This window comes from Serinus canaria, chromosome 12 (genome assembly GCF_022539315.1).
Source record: "Serinus canaria isolate serCan28SL12 chromosome 12, serCan2020, whole genome shotgun sequence".
NCBI lineage: Eukaryota > Metazoa > Chordata > Aves > Passeriformes > Fringillidae > Serinus > Serinus canaria.
In genome coordinates, this window is record NC_066326.1 from 13,914,306 (window position 1) to 13,933,801 (window position 19,496).

At 53.1% G+C, this 19,496-nt stretch overlaps 1 protein-coding gene across 1 annotated transcript in view; it reads left to right on the forward strand.

The window, feature by feature from the left end:
* TEX264 (testis expressed 264, ER-phagy receptor) overlaps positions 1–19,496 on the forward strand; it is a 39,303-nt gene that overhangs the window by 8,380 nt on the left and 11,427 nt on the right. The window lies entirely within an intron of this gene.

Below are 19,496 nucleotides of genomic sequence, written 5' to 3' on the forward strand. Positions count from 1 at the left end.
TGAGAAATAAGTTCTCATCTAATAACTTGCTGTTTTTCTCCTTAACACAGAGATAAAAGCTGGTTTTCCCCTTGAGTCTCTTTCTTGTTGTTAGGATCTGGCAGGTATGTGCCTTTCGGTGTAATACTTCTTGCTATGGAACTTCTGTTTTGAGTGCCAGCCTCACCAGTGGGGCAGCTGTCTTCTTCAGGAACAGGAGGAAAAGTTAGAAACTTTCTGGCCTGTGGGCTTATGAAAACTTTCTTTCAAGCAATACATTGAAATTTGTGGGTCTTGGCCGTGGCTGGGCAGCCAGCTGCTGTGGGCTGTGTTTGCCCTTGCCCTGAGTGGCCATCCCTGCTGCTTGTGGTCCTTTTGAAGCTAGCTCTGCCGCCTTGCTCTGGCTGCCAGAGCAGCTGTGGTGAGGGTGTTCCCAATCAGCACATCTGACGTAGACACCTCCAGATGCAGGCTTTCCAGAGAGCAAGGAAGGTCCTGGCTAGCTGGATGATGGAGGGAAGGGACTGTCCTTCCCAGTGGGGGAGGATGCTGTGGAGGGGCCGGTGCTCAGCCCTTGGCTTATCTGACTGTCGAGTTCTGACGCTTTCGTTTGCTCGTGTTGAAACACACTATTTATAAACTTGCTTTTCCTGGCGAAACTCCCAGCCTTGTGGGGGAACCGTGTGAATCCCTCCAGCCTGCGCTGTGCTGCAGCATGGCTGCCTGGGTGCCAATCCTGGAGCTTCAGCTGGGGGCTCTTTGCCGACCCTCTTGTCCACCCTGGCCGCAAGGAGCTGCCCGCTGCTACTGGCAGAGCAAGCATTAGTGCTGGCAGTAGGTGACACTGCCACTGCTGCTTCCTCCCGTTCAGGAAAGCAGAACCCATCCTCTGTGTCTCCTCCTGGAGCTGTGCCCGTTTCGCTGTGGGGGCATCAGGCAGTGCTGCCAGCCCTGTGGCGGACGCGCGGGCGTGCACGGAGGGGGCTGAGCGGGCGGGAGCGTCAGCTTGGCCGCGGGAGTGCTCGGAGACACCAGGCTGCTGCTGCCTGAGCTGGGGAGAGGGCCCGGCAGCGCATCTGTCGCATGGGAGGTGGAGCTGTTAGACCTGGAAAGGGAACCACAGGCTGCTCTGGGAGCACCTGCTAGTGTGTAATGGGAGCAGTCCATTTCGATGTACAGTGAGTGAAATAATAGGGAAACAGACACCCACAGGCACTTGCAGAGGGAGGGCCACATTTTGATCTTGCCCCAGTCCCAGCAGCACGGCGGTCAGGGTGCTTGTGTCTGTCCGAATGTCCGGCAGCAGAACGGGATCAGGACTCAGGATCAGTCCCTTGCCCATCTGGCACTGACCGTGGGGACACAGGCAGGAGGAGGATGGATTTGCCATGCTGGGAGGGGCAGAGGGGAGTGGGTGCTGCTGCTCCCTGCACACTGCACCGTGGGGATGCCCTGCCTTTGTCCAGTGTGGCACAGGGCACTCGGGAGGCCGTTTGCAGCCCTGCCAGCAGCATCCCTGACGCTTCTGTGTCGTTGCCGCTTCTCCCTCGGCCTGCACCCCTGGGGCTGTGCTGGCACTTCCTGGGATGGAGGGATGGGGAGGGAAGGGGGAAACTTTCATGGAAACAGGTGACCTGTGCCCGCTCAGTGGTGGGAATGGGGGTTGCCATGGAGACAGCTTCTCCAAATAGCATCCTTCATCCCACCCCCGGAGCCCAACTCCCTTAAGCAACCCGAGAGAGCAGTGAGACAGATTTGCTTTATTTATTTATTTATTTCCTGTGTGCCTACTTTGGGAAAGGTGCTGTTAATGAGAGCTGGGGGTCAGGACTGCCAAGAGCAGATCCCCCACAGCTCTCCCCTCTCAGGAGGTCAGAAGAAAAGCCATGAGGCATGAAAGGGGACTCAGTGGCAGGGATGAAATGCTGGCTCCCATGGAGAGAGGGAATTAGCTGAAGTGGAGGGAGGATGACATGGCTGCCTAGTCCTAGAAAGAAGGTGTGGGAGAGCTGGGGATGGAGAGGGAGCTGAAGGAGGCAGGAAGAAAGTTGCAAGGTGGGGAGGGAAGGTGGAGAAAGCTTTGGAGATGCTGAAAAATAGAGAAGAGGAATGGGAGGAGACGGAGACTGGAGGGGAGCATGTAGGGCAAAGGAGCTGAGGGTTGGGGTCCAGCTGAGGGAACAGGGTAGTGAGAGCTGGGGGGGAGGTCTGGGCCAGAGTTGAAAGAAGCCTTACCACAGATGGCAGTCCAGCAGCCTTCCCATGGCATCCCCTGAGGTTAACTTGGGGACATCTATTCCCAAAGGCTGGTGGATGAGATGTGTGGCTCCCTCTAGGCTTCCTGGTGCTGTGCAGAAGTTACCAGGAATGCTTGTGGCTCATGTTTCCCAAGCTGTGGGGGTGCAGTGGTGCTGGCTTTTGGCAGTCTGAACTTTGTGTTTCCCGGTTTGCTGCAGCTTTGGAGGGACAGGAAAAGCTAAAAACAAATTTATAACAAGAATTTAAAAAGAGCAGTAGGGTGACAGTCTCCTTTCATTAAGGGTGGAAGGGAGATGAGCTGGCTTGGAGCCGAGGTCTCATGTCCAGGCTGTCCTTGCAGCATGCATCTTTGCCCCCCTGGCTCTTGTAAGCACAGGAGCTGGCATTTCTGTCAGACTTTTGGTGTAGGACTGGCTTTTGAGAGCTGTGGGGAAATGGCTGCAGCCATCCTTGGCAGGTAAGAGGATATCCTTCCCCTGGGATGGCAGTGAGTTACTGGCTAGAATTGCCTTCTGAGGAGCCCAGGAGGGGCTCCTGGCTCATTATTCTGAACATGGGTTATTTAAGGCATAGGCTGAGGTTATTTAGTGTCCCTTAAAAGCATTTCCTCCCTAATAACCTCTGATGTTGCTTCTCTCTGCCTCCAGGCAGGTATGCCCTGCTTTCCTGGGATGTGCACTCCTGGCCCACAGCACAGCTGCCTGTCAGACCAGGCACTCCAAACTCGTGGGAGCCAAGGAGAAAGCTCTTCTCTGGTGGGGACCCTTTCTGACAGCTCTGGGAGCTGGTTATTCCCCTGTAACCTCCTGCCATTTCAAGGAGTGTTTCTTCTGCTTTACATATAATGAACTCTCTGTGGTGGGCTCTGTGTCCCTGCATTTCTCTGCATCCATTCTGGCACCTAGTGGGCACTGCCAGATTGGGTGAGTTTGGACCTCCTGGCTGTTGGTCTCTTCTGGCATAGAGAGGTGGCTAATTGCATCCAAGGCAGAGCGGGCAGGTGTCTCCCACAACAGCCCTAGAGAAGTGCCTGCTTCAACATGGCCTCTTTTTGTGATTTTTTTGGGTCAGTTTTGTGGTCTTCAGCCAAGGCAGATGTGGAAGTGGATGCCAGGATCATCCTGACTGCCTTGCACCCTCCAGAGCACCAGCTGACTGACCTCAAACTCTGACTCTGCCTGACTTGGAAAACTGGAGGTTTATCTCTTTGGATGGTCTTGTAAAGGTATCCTCCAACTTCAGCTAAACTGCCAGCTTTTTTTTCTTCCCCTGATCTCTGTAATCACAAGTTTCCCACTTCCATGGGCTTGTGAACCACTCCTTTACTATGCAGATCTCGGGCAATAAAGGCTGGCATGGACTCTGTGATGCCAGGAAATATTTGGGAACTCTCAGGTTGGCTCCTGCCTGACAGAGGCTGTTGTGTTCCTCCATACCTCAGCTCCCCATAAAAGGTGCTCCACAAGGTGCTGGAAGGATGTGGCTTGTTCCTGTTTACAGCCAGGGAATGTGTTATTCCTTGGACCATCAGCTTGGAGCAAGCTTTTCTCCCCTTGTCAGCTATGGCAGTCTAGGATGTGGTCGCCTCTTGCCTCTCTCTTTGCAAGCTAAATACAAAAACCTTTTAAAGTTCCCACATTTTCCAATGTTTTCCATATTTTCTGACCTTAATTTCAGGTTTCTCTTTTGGACCTATTTTCAGCTTAGAAAGTTCTGTGACTTATCAGTAGCTCAAACAGTTACTTTATTTCAGCAATGGTCATATTGCTGTAGCACATGAATCTTTGGTGGAGACTTTGTCCCCTGCCACAGACCCCCCAGTCCTGGGTTTGATCTGAGTCAGCTAATAGCAACTTCAGACACGTGCCTCTGCCCTTTGATGGAGTTGTGGTTTCTCAGTTAAAGATAGGAAATGATGCCAAGTCCTGCATCTCCTCTGAGCTGGATTGAATGGCACGAGTGCTGGTTTGTTTATCAGTCAAGCCCGCCCTCCCCACTAAAACAAATCCTGTTTGCCAACAGGATCTGACAGCTGTAAACGAGTGTTGGTTGGCATTAATTGTGCTGATCTCCTTTGCTTCCTGGTGATCTGGCCCAGTTGCAGCCATCCGTATATTTTGTCTTGGCTGACTTTGCCTGGGCAGTCTGTGCTTGTTCAAGTTAGTTATTTGCCCATTGAATGTTGGCAGGTACAGGCTGCTGTCTCTCCTGGGACTTTTTAGCATCTCTGGCTGGCCAGAGATCACCCTTTGACATGTGGACAGCTTGTCAGCAGGGACTTCGGCATGTTGAAATGTGTGTTATCTGGGCCTGCAAGCCATGTGTTTTATCTTGTCATGGAAGAACAAACATTTCACCCGCATCCTCTGCCCATGTTGTCTGACTTTGTCCTAATTTCAGTGCAGAAATACTCAGTGAACACTCCTCCCTTCTCACTGGTGCTGCTGAGGTTTCCCCTGGCTGACCTATCCAGGATCTTCAGACACTTCTCCCCTACCTAGTGCCCCAAACAGCTCCATAACATGGATACTTCTGTCTGGGGGGAACTGGGAGCCTAAATGATCCTTTATGGCAGATGAGCCTCAGCACCCTTGTGAGGCTGCACCTCATCTTTCCCCTCTGGCTCACCTGACCACGCTGCTGAGCCTGCTGCCTTTGCTCAGATCTGTTGAAAATCCTTTTCTCCCGGCAGCTTTAAATGAAGGTCTGTGGAGCTGTGTTCCCATCCCAGGTGGTCTGTGCTTTAAAGGCCATCCTTTTGCTTGGCTGTGTAGGGAGGCTGGGATTGGGGGTTGGGAGCTGATAAAACATTTACAAAAAGGGCTCAATTATTGGGATGTTTTTCCACTTAAATTCTTTCTCCTGGATGATTTAGTTTATTTATTCCGGGCTCTGTGCATGAAGCATTTTTAAATGCCAGCTTGTCGTGTGTGAGCAGCTCAGGCTTCTGTCTGCACGTGCGTGAGAGCTGATCACAGTGGCAGCTTCAGCCAGTCAACTGCTGCCTGAATTTTCCTCCAGAGGTCTAGGAATTACTAACAGATGCTCAGTCCTGTGTTCTTTGACCACAGCTTCATTTATCCTCATGAGCTCCTGGGCTTTCCTGCAAGCCCTGGGGACCAGAGCCTTAAGACTACTGCCCGAGGTGGAGCCCTTGCTAAACCAGGGCCACTCAAAGCCACATTATCCATCTCCCTAGAGAGAAGGAGGACTAGAATACCTTTATCCAGAACTTATCACCTCTAACCTGGGGCTTTGCTGCCCTCAGTGTCTCATCATGTGGGTCTGGCAAGACTCATCCAGTTGATGTTATTCCTCTTTGCATCAATGGGTTATCCTGCAGAATATGTCAGTGGCTTTCTGGAAATGGAGCCCTCGATCCTTCTCCTGCTTTTTTCCCATGCCCCAGTGTGACTGTGGGAATTGATTTGCATAAAGAGGGTGCTGGGGTTAGGGGTGGTGACTCAGCTGCCTGGCTGGGTGACCTTCAGTTTAAGCCCATGTGCTCATGAGTGTAGGTCTTCAGGGTTCCCAGGAAGACAGGAGGTTACCTGACACTGCTGGGAAGTGATCCTCATACATCAAATGATAACGGGGGAAAAAATCCTAGAGAGTCACAGAGGATTTGACGTGTCCATCTTCTGTTGATGTCAGGGATGAGACCAGAGCTGACAGTGTGACAGGCTGCTTGGCTGTGAGCTGTCAGATGTTTGGAGTAAGGATACAGGCTCCAGGGAAAGTGTTTTGGGAGCCCTTGCCTGGTCCCAAGCTGGGCTGTAGGTCATGTCACATGTGCACTATTCGTGGACCATTCTTGGTTGTCCACCAGCCTAGTTGATGTTGAGGACAAGGACCAGAGTGGCTTGGTTGGCAGTGCTGGAGAACACCCTTGGCTGGTGTGTGCTCTCTGCCAGGAGCCAGTGAAGCTCTGGATCTCAGGCTGGGCAGGGGTAGCAGGCAGGGGGTGGGCACTGTGATGCTCGAGCCTGTCCGAAAGGTGACATGCAGCGGCAGGGAGCGGAGAAGAACCCCGGGGTGTCTGTGCCTGTGCGGGCACGTTCATCTCTTGTTGACCTGCACTGACAGCTGGTTTTCAGTGGGCTCTCTGCAGCAAGGCTGCCTGCTCACTGCTGGTTGGCACCCCCCAGCTGGATGTCACATCACATCAGTTCGCGCGTTCTTAGCGACTTTTAGTTATTAAATATTTTTAGCGACAAAACCATCCAAAGATGTTTCAGTCCTGCGAGCGTGAGCGACCTCGCCTTCAGCGTGGAGCGGGAGGGGAGGGCAGGATGCCCATGAGGTCAGGCTGGGGGCTGAGCCAGGTGGAAGGGGGTTTGGTGGGCAGTGTTGTGTAGTGCCTGGGGGCCTTTGGAGTGGGTGGGTTGTGCAGTGGCACAGGTCTGTTTAACCTGTGTCTGCAGGGTCCGTGCTCCTCCTGTGCGGCTAATGGAACATATGGGGACCTGGGGCTCTGCGTCACGGCTCCTGCCACTCGCAGCAGGCAGCCCCACTGTCCCTTTCCCCAGAGGAATGTGGCAGCCCCAGGACAATACTCATGTGCTGTCACCTTTTCTCTGGTCCTTGCAGGCAGGCTGTGAATTGACACTGACCATGCTTCATGTTCAGTGCTGCCTGTGCCAGGCAGGTTGGTGTGCACCAGTCAGTGTCTGTTGGTTTCCCAGCCTGTGCTGGTGCCCTTCCTGCTGCTCTGCTGCCTGCACCTGCACACACCTTTCTTCCTGAAAGCAAACTGTGCAGCTTCTGTTTCAGCTCTGCTATTTGGCTCTTGCACGGGAGCAGGTGCAAAGTGCAGCTCTGACAGCATTGTTGCTTTGAGCAGGAAAGGTTTGCTGACCTGCTTTGATTTTTGGTAGTTAAAAAGACTCCTTCCCTGCCTCTTCAGCTTGTGGCATGTGTGAAATCCCCCAGGTTTTCCTCAACTTGTTGTTGACTCTGTGCAAGAGTCTGTTCTAGCAGCAGGCAGGGGAGTCCTGATTCTAAGGAAGCAGCTGATGTAGGATGTAGGCTCCTGCCACCATGGCCTCACAGTTCTAATTGATCACAAAATGCGAACAGACTAGGTTGGAAGTGCCATGCAAAGAGAGTCTGATACAGACTTTTATGAGAAAGAGAGTGTGGTTATGTAGCACACAATTGCATCTTTAAAGCCTCTGGCTTTGGAGCCTCCACCACATTCCTGTGGGGGCTTTTCCAGCTGGCACATCAGCCCCAGATCTCTGCCACAGTGGGCACTTTCCTGTGACATCCAGCATTTTGACCCTATTGCTATCCCAGCTCATTTTTCAGGAACATTTCCAAAGGTAGCTCCTGGAAGAAGAGTGAACTTCAAGTGCCTGCCCTCCCATGCATGCCAAACTGTGTGGGCATCCCTGATGGCCTGACAGCCAACAGCCTGGACTGGTGTTGGCTGTCAGTCAGTTTGGAGGCATTTTGCTCCCAGTAGGGAGTAGGAAGCCACCTCACTTTCCTAAGCTGCTGCTTTGGGAAGTTGGGAGAGCAGCCTTATAATGACTTGCTCAGCCTTGCAAAATTCTCACAGAGATTATTCTTCTCAGACAAAAGATTTGCTTCCCCTTCTTCTTTGCAGTGAGGATTAATGATCACGGGAGAAGCCGGGGATATTTCATACGGCTGTCCAAGGAAGAGAAAGAACTGAAATGGTTTGCCTTGGGCAAGGAGGGAGAGTAAAATACTACAGTGTTTTTCTGTCAGATCTCTTTATCGACTTGATCTGTACGTGTGCTCTCCCCAGATGTATTTATAGAGAATCCCAGAGGATGCAGTTGGTTCTAAAGGTTTTCTTTGTCAGGCATTGGAGATGTGTCCAGCTCCTTCCAGCAGCGACAGTTTCCTGAACCTTGGGGTCTTTCCTTCTTGACAGCTAGTCAATTAATTCAAGGATGAGATTGATCTGCCTCTCTGCAATTATTTTAGCTGAGTCCTAATGAGTTTTGTCTGGACGGGTTCTTCCCCACAGCCTTCTGAGCCAGACCTTGCCAGCTGTGCCAGGCTTAAGAAATAGCAAAATGAACCCAATCAAATGCGAAACAGCTTCATAGAAATATTGCTCTTTTCCAACAAATGCTGTTGGCCCAGTTTCCCTGGCTGTGAAGCTCCCACTTTGAAACCTGTGGAGCAGGCAGATAATACACTTGAAAGCAGTGGCATTTTTACCTCCAGAAAAGGGACCATTGTGCTATGACTAACTTGCACTTTTTCTATTCTAGTTAGGTATAAAACAGTAGGAAAGGCCCCGCTTTGGGGAGGGCAGGAGAGTTAAAACATTTCTCTTCTGCAGCGAGTCAAAATATGGATGGATGAGTCGCGAGGTTGGGTGGTGATCAGATCACAGGGATGAAAGAACAAATTCAGTTCTTCCTCCTCCTCCTGCCTAGAACATGTGTGCCATAGGCAAGGCACAGCATTGGGGCTGCACCAGAGGCTGGGGCACCAGTGAGGTGGCTGAGCCCAGCTGTTTGCTCTGAAGCAAAGGGTCACACTGGAAGTCCCTCGGGGTCTCTTTGTTTGACAGGGAGATACAAACACACAACTCCGTCAGCTCTGCCTGCCTGCAGCAGCTGCTGCCCTGTGGATGCTGTTTGAATTGATGCTGCTGTGTGCTGGTGGCCCTGGGCAGAGGCAGCAGGATAGGTGTGGAGTGAGAGGTGTGGAGATCTGTGGAGCTGCTCACATCCTGGGGAGGCCTTCGTGGTCTCAGGATGTGCTTTTCCTCTCTCCATGCTGTTGTCTGGTGGCCATCACTCTGCCCAGACCCACAGGGACTCACAGCCTTTGGCAAGTTGGATGCAGGGTATGGAGAGGTGCAATGGTTCAGTGCAGACCTACACACTGCCAGTATATCCCATCCTGCTTTGAGGAGCAAACACCCACTGCCTGTTTACTGTCAGGACAACTTGGATTGTCCCGACAGGCTGCCAAATCCTGGCCCTCTGAACTCCTCTGGATTTGCCAGGACTGGGTTCATCTTCATGGTATCCAGCTGCCTCAGCTGTTGAGGGCTCCAGAGCAGCTTGCAGACTGGTCTGTGAGCTCCTTGAAAGAGGAAGGTTGAGCTATGCCTAATTATTGGCTTGCAAGCTTTTGGAGAGTGCCTGTGAGCCCTCAGCTCTAGGACTCCTTTTGTGTCTTTTCTTTTCCAGCATGTGGCAGTTTATTTCAGCCTGTGCTTCAGCCACACCACGGAAAATCAGAGCCTGTAGTAGAAATGTTGGCAGTTTCTATCTCCACCACTCATGCCTGGGGCTGGAAGGGATTACTCCAGATCAGAACTGCCCTGAGGCAGCTGATAGAGGTCTGCAGCATGGCAGGATGTCCAAGCTTCCTGAGCTGCTTCCCCTGCTCCATCCCAAGTGAGCAACAAGTCATGGCAATTCTCTTCACCTTCCTAGCCATTGTGCTGGGTGGGTCACCTGGCGCCTCCCTGATTGCCTGGAAACAAGGAAAGGCATTTGTTCCCCTGCTGTCAGACCACAGTGGGCAGAGGGGCCAGTCTGCCTGGGGAGCATGAGCCAGTGCTTGTCCTCTGTCACCCTTGAGCTGATTTCTCTCAGGATCTAGTGCAGTACCTGGTGTTGGTGAGAGATGAAAGGCACCTGTTACCCTCAAGAGTGGATCAGAACCTGATCATGCCTCTAGTCCAACCCATTTCTTTGTCCCCAGCCCACCCAACATTCACATTTCTTGGGCTCCTCAGTGCTGTGGTGAGTGTGAGGAGGCAGAGGCTCACACCTGGCTTGAGCAGATGCATTTCTGCTGGGTTTGTCAGAGACAAGCTCTCCCTTAGGTAGGATGCCTCTGCCCTGCCAGGTCTGCTGGGCTGGGTGCATAGTCTGAAAAAAAATGTGCTTCTAGTATGGAGGAGAGGAGCAAACCTTCCTGAGAGGGGAGATGATGATGGGAAGTCAGCTCTCCTGGGTACCAGAGATAAACTAGTAGTGACTTGGAGCAAAGGCTCAATACAGCTTTTGGGACAGAATCAGCCTCCTCTGACACTGGAATGGCAAAAGAGAGATGCTGGAGCCATGAAATGGAGTTACTGGTGAAGCTTGGAGGATGCTTGTCTTCCAGGCCACTGACATCTGAATTTTGCACATGTATGTTTTGCATGGCTGCCTCCTCCTAAAGCTCAGCAAGGCTCTGCTGATCTGAGGCTGAGCTCCAAATTAAATGACACCAAACAGTGTGGCTTTACATTTCAAAGGCTCAGAGCAGAAGGATGCCTGGGACTTTCTGTCACTGTGGAGTAATTGGAATGATTTTTTTTTTTGGCAGTTTGTACAATGACCACTGGGTGCTTGCTCCACAGACAGATGGTTTTACCTGCATCTTCTGCTAATGGGAGGAATTATAACAACCCTGCAGGGATGAGGAGGGGTCACAGAGCTGAGTACAGTGGAGAGAGCAAGTTATTAGCTGCTCTGTGTCCCTGGCTCTGGCTGCTTATCACAGTGGTAACTTGTGGATGGGCACATTTGCATCACACAACCCCTGGAAATTTCTGCTTCTGTTCCTCCATTCCACACACCACCGACCAGAAAATCTCCTAGTACATGTAAAGTTGCTACTCTGTCTCTCCCTTATCTTCACAGGGATGGATTCAGCAAAGGTGCTGCTTGAAGGTCAGAGATGGAGCTCTAAGGCACCTGGGAAAATGGTTGGTCTGGGAGCCCCAGTCCCCCCCAGCATGGCACTGGGGACTGTTTCATTTCAAATGAAACCTGAAGGGGTGTCCTGGCCCTGGGGGAGGAAGAGAATGTGCTATGGCTGATCACAGAGTGGCCCTGTCTGTAGCTGCCTCTTGGCTTCATTCAGCATTTGCTGACAGGCTCTGTTCCCACTCTCTAAGGCTGTAACATAACAACACTCTGGGAAGGCTGCAGAGAGTGAAACAATGGCCTCATTCCTATTGTGGACACCTGCATTTTTCCCCTGCTACTGGATAGCCGGTTGCTGTCATTAACTCAGGGGTTTATTTCTGCCTGGAGCTGATGGCAGGTCCTTGACATGCAGGAAGGTAGATATCTATCATCTGCTGGGGCCAGCTGCTCTGCTCTTCACACTGTGCAGATTCACAGCTTGGGGTAAGGTCCTCCCAGTGATTCAGTAACCAGCCGTGAGTTGGCAAAAGCTTATCAAGAGGTCAGGGTGGAGAAAGACTTGTCAGGTACTTCTCAGTACAGGAATGAGCAAAGCAGAATGGCTGCTGTGGCTGCAGGAGGTGCCAGATATTGTGGGCTCACAGTGGAGGAACACAGCCATCAGCTCCTCTCTGTTCTTGCACCTTCCTCCTCCTCTCTCACGTGCATCTCTAGGTGCCAAGTTCACTTGTCCCGCCCAGGTCCTGCCACCCCAAGAAGCCCCTGCCTTCATCTCCCAGCAGTTCCCCTTCAAAGCTGTGTCTTCTGGTGGGAGCTACTTTGGAACCCATCACGTTGGCTCAGCTCTGGCTTTCTGGTGTGCCCTGGGGCACAGGACCAATGTCCTGGGACAGAGCTGCAGCAGGCAGAGTACACTCCCTCCCCTGCAGCTGCTTGGGGAAGGGCAAAATGGGACAGAGGTGTAGATATTCTTCCCCAAAGTCCTCTCCATCCTCCAGGTACCCAGAGTTTGAGGAGCGGCATCAGCACTGGGAAGAGGAGGGATGTCCTCCAGGTATCTAATGCCCTCCAGGGCACTAATGAGGATCTGGGGCAGCTCTGGTGGCTGCAGGTTTGTCTGCTGTGCTGCCATCAGTGGTGTTACACAGGGCTGTGTATGGTTTGGGGTACCTGGGGGGGCAGAGCAGTGGTACACATGGGGAGTTTGCTTCCCAGGAGAGAAAGATCTGGAAAGCTCAGTGGTATGATGCGTCTCCAGAGCATTACCAGCTCATGAAGCACATCTGGGAGCATATGGGATCCTTGTGGACGGGCAGAGTCAGTCTGGGCTCTGTCCTTGCCTAACTGCTTTGATTTCTCCTCCTGATTGATCTGCACAGTCAAACTCACGATCCTGTGCTGGCAGAGGAGCAGTTGCCAGACTGCAAAGGTCGCTGAAAGCAGCTGCTCCCCTCCCCTGCTGCCTCTGTTGCCGGCAGAAGAGCCCGGCTTTGGAGACGCTCAGTTTGTGTCCCTGCTGACACCGCCAGCCACTGGCTCCCCGCATGCCCAGCACTGCGGCGGCTGCTCAGCGGGTGCTCTGCTCTCCAGACCAAGGTAATGAGCCCGCTGGGACCTGTGCCGGGTCCCTGGTGGCCCGGGGTGGAGAAGGAGGAGGAGGTGAAAGCTGCAGAGGAAAGGCAGCCTCACCTCACCTTGCAATGCCTGCTCGCAGCAGGGCCAATGGAGAAGTGCGGCCAGCACGTGTGGCCGCTGAAATGGCGTGTCCGGGGACACCTGCATTTGTCCCTGGTGAATCAGCCTGGTGCCGCTGGTTGGCCTCCCTCCTATCCCCTGGTCACCTGGCCTGTGCTGCCAGCTCGTCCCGCATTGCAGGCAGCCTGCCCGGCTGTGCCGTTCGCTCTGTGCCCGCCAGCACTGTGTGATGCGCTGGGGATTTCCTCGGGCGAGTCGTTACCGCCTGCGGCTGCAGCGGCTGCGGGCTCCGGGGGCTTCATTAGCCGAGCTCACCCGGGGAATTGTCAGCACGCAGGGACCCGCCAGAGTCGCTGTCTCTTTGCCCTTTGCGAGGTTTTTGGGGAAGAGAGGTGCAAGCTCTTGGATGTGGGGGTTTGAAGGTGGCTTTGCTGGAAGCCTGCAGGGAAATGCCTCTTGTTCATTTATAAGCATTCAGGAAGGAACTTGTTCCGAGCCCTGGCTTGCATTTAAATCATGGAGATATCTGTCGCTGGGGCAAGGGAAGGAGGAGCAGGAGGGGCAGTGAACCAAAGGTAACCAGTGGTCCATGGGTGTCTGCCCTACAAAGAGCCTGGTTGGGATCCGTGTCATCCAAGACAAGCCTGTGAATGCAGGGTTTCCCTGAGCCAGAGCTCAAACAATATCTTTCTGCATAGTTGGCTGCACTTAACTGATAGCTTTGAAGATCCTTCTGTCCTGGAAACTTGCTTTTTGACATCAGACCTGCCAGTGTTGTAATTGAGATGTGCTTAGGGATGTCGTGATCAGCTTGCCTATTCCTCCTCAGCAAACCAGGCTGAAACCCACTTGATCTCTCTTTCTGGATCTTCCTTGCCTTCCAAATGAGGCCAATAAGCCTGGCAGTAAGTCCCCGTGGGTGGGGAGGGAGGACTATTTTGTCTGGGAATCAGGCAGTTGCATCGTGGCTTTGCCCTGGGCTGCTGGTGGCTTTATCTGTGCAAGTTCAACAAGGTTAAGTTCTTCAGCTTCCCTTTTTGGCTTTCTCAGCTGTGAAGGGATGGTGTGAGGCTGAGCTTAGCTCATCGTGAAATATATTCCATGAAGCCTGGGAGCTGGGGGCGTTGCAGAAAGACAAGGTTGTTCAAGGAGGTAGGAAGGGACAGGGAGGGTATTTATTCCACTTGTCCATTTTCCTCCTGGGGTCATTGATGTGACACCTGAGTTTGTCCTGGTGATTGAGGCTGTGGAAGAACAACTAGCGATGCCTGCAATCAAAAGAGCAAGAGGAATGGGTTGAGGTTTGGAAGGGCAGCTCAGACCTTGTCTCAGGAGACTGAGAGCTCCCACGTGCTGTGGGCACCAGGCATTCCTGCTCCTACTCCATGGCTGTTGCTTTGGCTTTGCTGCAAGAGGATTTCATGACAGGACTCATTGCAGGTGAGGACGTGTGTGAGAAGGCTGTGAACCGCAAGCCTCCAGCTTGTCTGGACATTCTTGTTGCAGAAGGCAAGTGCTCAAGTGAATGGTGGCCCAGGAGAAAAAGCCATCAAGGTGGGTTGGGAGTGTCCACCTGGATGAGGAGCTCTCCAGGCTATCCATGGAAGAAGATCTGTCACCACAAGAGTCTCATGGCAGGGTGGAGCAGGTCACTCTAGGTTAGGACTTACTCTCCCTATAAGCAACATGACAAAGCCACAAGTTCTGGAGAGGCTCCTTTTACCTGTGTGATGTCCCATGAAGGGTGGGAGGCTGCAGTGCAGAGGGTAGCCTGGTTGAGGCAGAGCAACAGGACAGGATCTTGGATGATGATCCCTTTCCTGAAAGGCTCTGCCTTGACGGGAGACAGAGAAATTGCCACAGCTGCTGCTCCTGGCAGCCTTGCCAAGGCAACAGAGCAGGCAAAGCGATTTTGCATTGCTCCAGTCATCCGTCATGGCAGAGATCATGGCATCAACCCCTTCAGCATTGTGATTAATGCTGAAGAAGCATCCTGTGAGTGCTGGGAGGAGTGTGTTGGTCCCTGGAGATCCTCTCTCTGAAGGAGAAGCAGCCCTCTCCATCTGTGGTCCTCCTCCTTTCGTGTGCAACTGTTGACGTGCGTGCTCCCATAGTGATGGAGTTCCTAGGAACTGCGACAGGGACCCAGGACTGGTTCCTCAGGAGAGGAGAGATTATGTGGATTTACAGAGATTCTTTGTTTTGTGATGAAAATCTCGTGTTTGAGCTTCAGAATGGTTAAAATCAAAGTCCCCTTCAGAGAGCTTGTGCATGGCTGTGATGGGGAAGGAGGAGAAGAAAATGGGAGGTGGTGGGGTCAGGTAGGAGGAAGAGTGTGAGAACATTATTATGAAGCTCTGGGAAGCTGGTGAGTACCATCTCCCCAGCTGGCATTTTATCCATTGTGGGTACAGGAGCAAGGCAGAACTTGGGAAAGTGGAAAGCACCGAGTCTTTAGGAAAACTAACTTTTTTTAATGCAAAAGTTTCCTTTACTTCTGCAACTCTCTGCCCCAGGACTAATTACTAACAAATAACCAAAACACCAGGGGGGACCCAAGCCCCATGAATTGTGTTTGTTTGCACCATCTGCTCTTTATTTTGCAGGTGACATTCCCATAGTTGGGGGCAGTATGATCCATCCCTGGAAGCACACGGACTGATGTACCTGAATGTGTCTGGGCTGGCAGTTTGTCCAAGGCTTGTCCTGCCCCCACACTGGGGGCTCTGACTGCCTGTGGCTACTTTCTGAGAGGTTTTATCTCTCTGGGACTTGCTACCTGGCTTATCTCTGTAGATGATGGATGCTCCTTTGTGTGCTGCAGGATTTCTCCTGCAGCTCAAGTGGGTGCTGGAAGAGGAAAATGTCCAGAGTGTGTCAGGGCCTCTAGCGAGGTAGGGCTGGAGCTTATTCCCTTTTGCTGGAGAACAGGATGGAATCTTCATCCAGGGAGGAGAACAGTGTTCATGACTCTCACAATAGCTGCCAGCATGACCTGGGAGCCTGTGCCTAGTCCCTGCCAGCCCTCCCAGGGTGCTGGGATCTCCTGAACCCACCAACTCCTCCGGGTTCATTCCTTTACCTCTCAGTTTGTCCGTGCCTGGCAGCTGCCAGTCTGCAGGTCCTGCCCTGGAGGAGCCATGGGAGCAGCTGGGTGGCTGGGCCTGGGAAGCGCGGGCGGGCAAGGTGTAAATTGCATGGCGGGCTGCCTTCACTAAGGTGAAAATGAAAAACTCTCCCAAGCCATCAAACCCAATGTTTCACGGCTCCCACAGTCCAAATGCACTCCCACTCCCTCTCACTGCTGCGGACAGGATCTCGGGGGCTGCTTTTCTCCTGCCTGTCCTGGAGCCGTGGCACTGCCACATCAGCAGGGCAGGATGTCCTGGTTGCAGGCAGGATGGGAGGCCTGCCGTGGGAAGGGGGAAGTGTGCTGAGGCCAGGCAAGGATGCTGATGGTGTGGGAGGTGCTAATTGCCAGGCTCTGTATTCTGCTACCTGGAGGATTTGTTATCCTTTGGCGAGACTTTGTTTTCCGTTGCCGTAGTGCTGGCGGTGGCACTCGTTTTTCCTGCTGGCTGATGGAAATGGCCTTTTCTTGATTGCAATAATATCACCTTCTGTTTCTGAAACACCTCACAGCCCAGAGGATTTGAAAGTAAAGTGCACGTGCGTGGGAGCAGTCTCACCACCCCTGAAGTGTGAGTTTCTCCAGGCTGGGAGGCAGCAGCTGTTCCCCAGCCCTTGGCAGCCTGGTGCTGGCGGCTGTGCTGTGTGCTGGAGCTGGCTCTGGGTGCCATCGCCCTGGGAGGCAGGGCCTGCCCAGCTCCATGAGCGCCCTGCTGGAGCTGCAAGCTGAGATGTTGGGGTTTCCTTGATGGTTGAGGTATTACTGGTGTAAAGCACGTCTGCCTGCCTCTTCCTCCAGCAATTTGTTTTTGCTTCTGCCCAGGCGTCTCTGGGGCCAATGGCTCTTCCCCAGCCTCTGGCTGCCCTTCATTGAACAGCCCTGAGCACCCAGGCTTCATCCTTGTCTCCCATTGTTAGGCTGTGGCCCAGCAGAGAGGACCAGAATCAGGGTTTGGAAGGGATATTTAAAGGTCATCCAGTCCACCCCCTCTGCTGTGGGCAGGGATGTCTTTCACCAGTGCAGTTTGCTTAAAGCCCCATCTGGTCTGGCCTTGAACACCTGCCTACGTCCAGGGATGGGCATCCACAGCTTCTCTGGACAGCCTGTTCCAGTGCCTAAAAACCTTCAGCACAAGGCATTTTATGTCCAGTCTAACCTGCTAGCTTTTGCTCTAAGCCCACTGCCCCTTGCCCTGTCACTACAGGCCCTGGTGAAAAATCTTCATCTCTTATAAGCACACTTTAGGGCTCCTCAAAGGCTTCTCCTCTCCAGGCTGAGCAATCATAACTCTCTCAGCCTGTCTCCACAGTAGAGTTGGTCCAGCCCTTGGCATGTTTCTGTGGCCTCCTGTGGACTTGTCCTAGCATGTCCATGGCTGTCTCATGCGGGGATCCCCAGAGCTGGAGGCAGTATTCCAGGTGGGGTCTTACAAGAGCAGAACTGAGGGCAAACATCCCCCTCAGGCTGCTTTCCCCGCCACTTGTAGTGCAGCCCAGGAGACCCTTCACCCCAGGAGGAAGGGGTTCCTCTGTTTCTTCGCTTTCATCAGCTCACATGGGTGACTTGAAGCAGTGCCTAACCTCAAGTTGCTTTCTGAGCAAAGAGGAATGGAAATCGGGGCATTCCCAGTCTGGGCCTGGGACAAAGGGATGGCCCAGCAAGGAGGCTGTCTCCTGGTTGAACTGGGAGAACACCAAAGGGCGCTGAGTGCTGTGCAAATGAATTGCAAAGCCTCTCAGGACTACCTAGCACCCGTGTTCTAAGATAAGCAGGGATGACACACCGAGCATGGAGCGTGTGAGGAAGCGAGGAGGATGTGGCACACAGCACGCTCCCCCCAGTCCTAGCTGGTGGCTCAGTTTCAGCTTTTAATTTTAGCAACTGATTTAGGGCCGTTCAGCTCCACGCAGTTTTGTTGTTCCTTTAAAATCGCTGGTACTGAAGCGTCCGACTCCATCACTGGGAGATGGAGAGGATGGATGCCTCCAGCTAGAAGGAAGGTGTGGGGGAGTTGTGTTGTCTGGCATGTGAGGACAGGGCTGGTGGGTCGCCCAGGGGTCTCCCCACACTCTCCCAGGTGCCAGCTGACTTGCTGGCACTGCCCAGAGCAGCCCCAGTGCCAGCAGCACAGGCAAGGGGAGCCTTGTGGCAGTGGGGATGTGGTGGTGCCCTGGCTGGCTGGGGGGATGCTGGTGAGTCCCCCCAACAGGCAGCAATCCCCATGATGGTCACAAGCCACAAGTCTTGTGTGTTTGCACCCTCCATCTATTCCTTCTTCAGGTGTGGCAGCATAATAAACAGGAGGGACTGAGCCCAGCTGCCTATGGAAAAGCTCCTCACATGTGGTTGGTGCTGCTCCACTGCCACAGCAGGATGTAGATAGAACCAGCTCCATGTGCCCTTCTGCTTCCCTGCAATGGCAGCAGCACATTCTCTCACAATAAGAGCAAGGGTGAGCAGCAGTTCCAGGCACACTGTGCCAAAATGAAGTTTAGACAATCCCTGTGAACAATCCACAGCTTCTCCTTGAGTCTGGCCCTCCTGGGCACGTGTCCATTGGCCCCTCTGGGAAGTTCTCTCGATGGCACTGTGCAGAGAGCAGCCAATGCTGAGGCTGGACCCTGCACTGCTGGCTTTCCCAGTGGCTCTGGGCAGGCAGCCAAGAGGGCAGCTTGGGGCTGCCAGGTTCCCCTAAGCGAGAAGAGAGTTTTTATCTGCTGGGTGACTAGTAGCTTGCTCCCCATGGTTTTTCCAGTCCTGGCTGGGGTTTAACAGGCACATTTTTCACGTGTTGCAGGCAGAAGGTGCTCTGGCAGGGATGGGTGACAAGCACAAGCAATGGCTGTGTTCCTATGGCACACACAGGTGGCTGGAGCATGAAGTGGACATCTCTGGAGTGGAGCCAGGAGCTGCTGGGCAGCATGAACAGCTCAGCCTCCAGCTCTGCTCTAGCAGGAAGCTTAGTGGTGGCATGAAAAACCTCTCCTCAACTGCTCCTACAGCATCAGTCCTGAAACAGGGACTCAGCAGGCTGGTGTGACTTAACCATCACCTTGTAAGTGATTCCAGGAGGACAGAGTAAGGAGTCAAGGGTGACAGGGAGCTTGTAGGGGGAAGGGGGGTGAGGACAGCAGCTGCCTCCCCACTGCCTTCCTGGCAACACTAGAAGTGTGCTGGGTTCAGCTGGAGCCTGATTGCCAGCATGCCCCGTGCATGGCGAGGATCCAGAGAGCATCCACAAGGCTCATTTGTGGTCTCCTAACAAGATGAATTCTTACAGCAGTGGGACATGAAGCAAATCCAGTTGGTGACATTTGAATTCCTGAGCAGTTGAACCTGGCAGAGTGACAAAGACAGTCCCTGCAGTGCCCCAGCTCATCTTCTGCTTCCCAGCAGGTGCTGAGGGCCATGGTGTGACATGAGCACCCTGCCACCTCCTTCTGCCTTTGCACAATTCTGCTTGGATTTTAATGACTGCAGGTCATGGCTCGGACACCTTGTCATGTCCTCTGTAGCCCTGGACTGCTCTTGTGCTCGCCCAGGAAAGTGAGGGCATCTTCCTCCTGGGAGGCTGTGCCCAAGCCATATCATGAGCACGCATTGTGACCTTATGAAGGGTAGGGAGAGGAAGATTTGTGCTAACAAATAGCTGGCACCTCCTGCTGCTGGGGAAGGTCTCCCAAAATGCTGGTTATTGCATAATCCTGTGCTTTCTGATGCATGAGGCTAGGGGTTGCTCCATTCCTAGCAGGATGAGAGTGACCTGGAGGAAATCCTACAGTCAGTACGTG